Source organism: Argentina silus (assembly GCF_951799395.1).
Source record: "Argentina silus genome assembly, chromosome: Y".
Classification (NCBI taxonomy): Eukaryota; Metazoa; Chordata; class Actinopteri; order Argentiniformes; family Argentinidae; genus Argentina; species Argentina silus.
Window position 1 is genome coordinate 9,842,160 of NC_139654.1, and position 6,606 is coordinate 9,848,765.

The window sequence follows — 6,606 nt, forward strand, 5'->3', positions numbered from 1 at the left end:
ATAATATTAGTTGATTTGCGCCACCTTTTCCAGTGCAATTATTTTGTACAGTGTTAACTTCTTGAAGTCTGAATGCCTTAAAAAAAAAAAATACTGCAGCATTTTTTTCAAGGAATGTTTTACCCACTGTGTACCGTAAATAAACCAAATTTTTTACATGTTGGAAGATATTTTTAGCTGTCAGTTTTGTTGTAATTCTGTAATAAGCTCCCCATTCCTAAACTGAATAAAAGACAATGGATTGTCTTACCCTTTACTGTAACCATTCCTGCATCAATGTCTTTTTGTTTGCCAAAGTGACACTGGTGATGCTGGTGAAGACAACTCTTGGCTACAATTCTTGCATTCTCTTTCACAATGCAGCATTTGCCTGTCATTTTGCCAATATGAAACCATACTCTGACTTGTGGGCGACATCTCAAATGAGTGGGAGTGTGCCATAACAGAGAAGGGTATCAGAGTCCTCTCTAGTAATGACTTGGAAGTTGTTGTGAGTAGACATTCTGCCTTGTCTTGTCTCTAGGTTTTGATTTGATCTTGGTCCCCAGCCTCTCCCTCTCTCAGTATCTGCTATTTCATGTTCCTCTCCATGCACCTGCTCATCAGGGGAATCTGCTGGTCATGTATAAGTCACTTATCATGCCCAGCACACATTGTTGCACATTGACTGTTCATGTGGTGCTGTTGTGCATGTTAGCCTAATGTCTCTTAGCAACATTACTGTTCTGTTCTCTTGTTGTTTTGATCTGATACCTAGATCTATCCCCTGAATCTGGTATGTAGTTTGGAATGCAACATGTAGTCCTAGTAGTGCCTTACTCCTAGCCTGGTCATCCCAGATCTGTTTGTGCTATGAGCCAACTCCTGTGTTGTTGTCATGCCAAACATGACCTTCACCTACGACTGCACACCTGTACATGGCTCAAACACCACTGTTAAGTTTGCAGACGACACAACGGTGATTGGTCTCATCAGCAACAACGATGAGACGCCTACAGGGAGGAGGTCCAGCACCTAACAGTGTGGTGCACCGACAACAACCTGGCTCTCAACACCAGGAAGACCAAAGAGCTCATTGTGGACTTCAGGAAGTCAAAAGCTGGCACACACACCCCCATCCTCATCAACGGGACTGAGGTGGAGCGAGTCACCAGCTTCAAGTTTCTGGGTGTCCACATCTCTGAGGATCTCTCCTGGACCCTCAACACCTCTACCCTGATCAAGAAGGCTCACCAGCGTCTCTTCTTCCTGAGGAGACTAAAGAAGGTCCATCTGTCTCCTCAGATCCTGGTGAACTTCTACCGCTGCACCATCGAGAGCATCCTCACCAACTGTGTCACAGTATGATATGGCAACTGCTCTGCCTCTGACCGGAAAGCACTGCAGAGGGTGGTGAAAACTGCCCAACGCATCACTGGTTCTTCACTCCCCTCCATTGAGGCTGTCCAGGGCAAACGATGCTTGCGTAAGGCACGCAGCATCGTCAAGGACATTTCTCACCCCAACCACAGACTGTTCACCCCACTCCCCTCCGGGAGGCGCTACAGGTCTCTCCGCACCCGAACCAGCAGGTTCAGAGGAAGCTTCTTCCCTGCGGCTGTCACCCTACTGAACTCCAACTCTGCACCTAGGTGACAACCTACCAACCCCTACAAGCCCCCCCCCCGGACAATTGTACTACTCTTACCCTATAGTATTCCTATAAACTGTACATACTGTATCCTCACTTGTACACACTGCTCTTATACTACATACTACTGCTCTTCTGTACATATCTGTCTATACTGTTAATAATGCACATATCCTTTTTTTTTTTTTAATGCTACTGTTAATACACTGCACATATCTGTACATATCTGTTTATACTGTTCATACTGCATTCCATATTTATTCTGCTTATTTACTCTGCTTTAATGTTACTGTTAATACATATGTACTGCTTATACTGCACTGCCTATACTTGTACTCTGCACAATGACTAAAGTTTAATCTAATCTATAGTAATCGGAGCTTGGCATGATGACGATGACAGTTGGCTAATATTATAAACAGGTCTGAGGCAAGTAGCCTACTTTACTTTGATGAATGGTTCCATTTATTCTGCATTGATGTACTTAAATAGATCTTCCAGTCAGGTGAGGCATGGGGTGCAGTCAGACAGGATTCCTACAAGGAAGATATATTGTAGATAATATTTGACAATTACTAGAAACAATAGAACACTACAAGGATGCAGGGAAATTAACAGACATATGACAACGTGTTTTAATCACTACTTTCTCGTGACAAACTCCACTATTCCAGTGAAGGTTTAGGACATCAGTCACACTTTATTCACTCATGCCTCATGCTTGTTCGGGATTGCGCAAAAGGACTCACCAAGTTTTCACAGCAGAAAGGAGAGTCTGAGAGCCAGCTCTCATCCGTCTTTACACACAGTAGTTTCTGGCCCAACTCCTGGGAATAACCTAACTGTGCACACCCAATCACTTTTGGTCTGGTTCTGGTGAGGTTGTCTCTGGCAATCCGCGTCACGGCACCACGTTGTTAGGTAGTTGTGTAATTCTTCCACAGCAACAGGTTTTAGGTTTTGCAATGAGATAAAATAAAGAGATCTGAGGTTGATGTCTTTTGGAGAGGGTATACTTTATTCAATGTTAACAGCAGATGGTTCTTTCTCTCTCTCTCTCTCTCTCTCTCTGAGATTCTTCTCTCAACTTATACTAGAGACTCTCGGAATTTGACCTTGACCTAGGTTGCTATGATAACCAATCCTCTGACCCCCTCCCTCTTCCCTGGGAAGATCATCAGGGACCGCAGCCATGCCCTGTTCCCTCTCCCAGGCAGAGGGGGTAGAAAGACTGCTCAACTAACTCAGCCGTCAGTACCTCAACCCCCCCCCCCCTTGATCAGAAGACATCTGACATTATTGCACTAATACTATTGTCACTGTCACTTTTTTTATGACTTATTATTGAATTGTTGTTGTTGCTCTGAATTCTTCTCCCTTTTGTCTACTGATGCTGCCTCCTCCATCCTCATATCCACTCATCTTTTGACTCTCTGTGTCCACTCTCCTCAAAGCCAGCAAGATCCTCTCCTCCTGCACCATGGCTGTCTGAATCCCTGTGAGCTAGTAGAACAGGCCTTTGAGCAGCTGAGAGGAAATGGAGAAAAACTGACCATTCTGATGACCTAGCATCTCGTCACTCTCTCCTCCTGAAGTTCTCCTCTGTGACTTCATTCTACCATTCTAAAATTCAATCGTCTGTGTGGGGGGACATGCAGCGTTCGGCCTGTGGAGGGAGCTACAGGACCGTGGCCGGGGTTGTGTCGGCGAGACTTTTGTTGCACACCTGCTGCGAATTAAGTCTCGTCGGCGAATGTTTAAGATGTGTGTGCTTCTGCCATTTCAGTAGGGGAGCTAAGCTGGAGAAGGCGAGGCGAGGAGAGCAGAGCCGAGAACCGAGACAGGAGAGAGAGAGACTTTGAACGAGGCTGGAAAGCCAAACAGTGCCAGCGGAACCCTTTATGAATAAACGGGACCAATTCCCTTATCGATATACTGCGTCTGCCTCTGTGTATAAACGGACTTTGTTACATTGGCGCCCAACCTGGGACACAGAATACAGGCAGGATGGACACGCTAACAGCGGCAATATCGAGGATAACGCTCGTCCTCGAGCAACAGACGGCCCTGCAGCAGACCCAGCAGGCGACGCTGGAGGAGCTGACGGCGGCGAGGGTCGCGGACAGGGCCCTCCTCCAGGACTTCACCAGGGCCGGCGCCGGGGACCGGAGCGGCACCAGGTCCCCCCAAGGTCCAGCTGCAGAAGATGGGGGACCTGGACGACCCAGAGGCGTTCCTCGCGGTGTTCGAGGGGACGGCGAGGATCTCGGGGTGGCCGGACCGAGAGTGGGCCTACCATCTGCTGCCCCTCCTGTCAGGGGAGGCGCAGCTCGCGGCCCACCGTTTGCCGGCGGCCGCCCAACGGGATTACCAGTCCCTGGCCCGGGCGATTCGGGACCGCCTGGGCCTAACACCGGAGGAACACCGGCGCCGGTTCCGGGCCATGACAATGGAGGAGGGGTGCCGGCCCTTCGCCTTCGCCCAGCGGCTGGGGGACAGCGCATGGCGGTGGCTGGACCCCGAGAACAACTCGGCGGTGGAGGTCGGGAACCGGGTGGTAATGGAGCAGTTCCTCACGGGGCTCCCGGCCCGCACCGCCGCCTGGGTCCAGTACCACCGCCCCCAGGACCTAAAGACCGCCGTGGGTCTGGCCGAGGACCATCTCTCCCTCCCACCGCGGGGGCCACAACGACCAACCCCGGCCCCGCGGCAAGGGGGGGGGGGGGGGCAACGCCCAGGAGGAGCCGGGGGAGCAGAAGGAGAGAGGCCGGCGCCCGCCCCGAGAATGAGATGGCAGGAGCACACCTATCCGGAACCAACCCCGGCCCCACAGAGAGCACCTCGAGCGACAGGGGGGGTGTGTTGGCGGTGCGGACGGCCGGGCCACGTGCAGGCCGAGTGTCGGGCGATGGACGTGGGACAGGTCGTCCGCATCGGCGACATACCGGGCCCTCCCCCCGGACCAGGAGCGGCGTATCGTATTCCGGTAAGGATACAACGTGATACGCACCAGGCGTTCTTGGACTCGGGCTGCATGCAGTCCATGATCCAGGAGCGCCTGGTTCGGCCGGGGGCACTGTTGAAGGCATCGAGGGTGCGGGTGAGGTGTGTGCATGGGGACATTCACGAATATCCGGTGGTCGCTATCGAAATTCATTTTGAGGGGAAAAACCATAGTGTACAGGCGGCGGTTAGCCCACGCCTCCCCTGATTCTAGGTGTGGATTGGGAGGGGTTTCCTCAAGCGGTAAAGAGGGCTACCGGGATGCGTGCACGACAGCTAGGGAGGTGTGTGGCGTGTAGTGTGCTCTGTGCCGAGGCGGTGCCTCGCGACACTGCCGGGGAGCCGGAGCCGGCGGGGGCGCCTCACCCCGAGACTTCCCCGCCGAACTATCCGCTGCTAGGCGACTTCCCCCTCGAGCAGTCTCGTGACGAGACCCTAAGATCAGCCTTTGACCAAGTGATAGCAATTGATGGTACTTTGATACGGCCAGACACGGTGCGCGCCCACCCCTATTTTGCGATTATCAGCGACAGGTTATATCGAGTAAGTCGTGACTCACATAGTCAGGAGGAAGTAACCCAGTTGCTGGTTCCCCGCAGCCGCCGCGAAATGGTCTTCCAGGCGGCTCATTTCAACCCCATGGCGGGCCATCTAGGGTATGACAAAACACTGCACCGTATAATGGCTCGATTTTATTGGCCGGGGATTCGGGCAGAGGTGCGTAGGTGGTGCGCTTCCTGTCGGGAATGTCAGTTAGTAAATCCCCCGACCATTCCACGGGCCCCCTTGCGGCCCTTACCATTGGTCGAGAACCCGTTCGACCGCATTGCGATGGATATTATCGGGCCATTTGACCGGAGCACACAGGGTTATCGATTTGTGTTGGTCTTGATAGATTACGCCACCCGATACCCCGAGGCAATACCTCTGCGCAATATCTCTGCCAGGAGTGTAGCGCAAGCATTGTTTCAAGTCATCTCCCGCGTGGGAATCCCGAAAGAGATTCTCACCGATCAGGGCACTAATTTTATGTCACGCACCCTCAAGGAACTGTATGGCTTGTTGAACATCAAGGCGATTCGAACCAGTGTTTACCACCCGGCCACTGACGGCCTTTGTGAGCGGTTCAATCGGACCTTGAAGTCAATGATCCGGAAGTTTGTCCACGAGGATAGTCGGAATTGGCTTAAATGGCTAGATCCCCTGTTGTTTGCGGTGCGGGAAGTTCCCCAAGCTTCCACCGGGTTTTCCCCATTTGAATTACTCTACGGGCGTAAGCCCCGGGGTGTCCAAGACCTGCTTAAAGAAAATTGGGAGGAAGGGTCTAGCGACAGTAAGAGCGAGATCCAGTACGTCCTCGACTTGCGCACAAAGCTCCACGCCTTAGGGGCTATCTCACGTGAGCATTTGCTGCAAGCCCAGGAGCGTCAGAAACGCCTGTTTGACAGGGGGACTACCCTACGAGAGTTTACACCGGGAGACAAGGTGCTCGTACTGTTACCCACCTCCAGCACGAAATTACTCGCGAAGTGGCAAGGGCCGTTTGTGGTCACACGTCGCATAGGGGACGTGGATTATGAGGTTGTACGCTCGGACCGGGGGGATAGCTTGCAGGTGTATCACGTCAATCTCCTAAAAAAATGGAACGACGTGGTCACGGTTGCTCTGGCTACGGTAATTCCGGAGAGAGAGGAGTTCGGTCCGGAAGTCCCAAAATCGAAAGTTAGCACTCCGGTCGATATTGATAACCATCTCTTTGCTAGCCAGGCCGCGGACGTTGCAGATTTGCAGCTTAAGTTCGCTGACGTGTTCTCTCCCCTGCCCGGTCGGACTACGCTCATCGACCACCATATAGAAACGCAGCCGGGTTTAACGGTGCGCACGCGTCCCTATAGGTTGCCGGTGCACAAACGAAACGTTGTGTGCACGGAGTTGGAAGCTATGCTGGAGCTGGGTGTGGTCGAGGAGTCCCG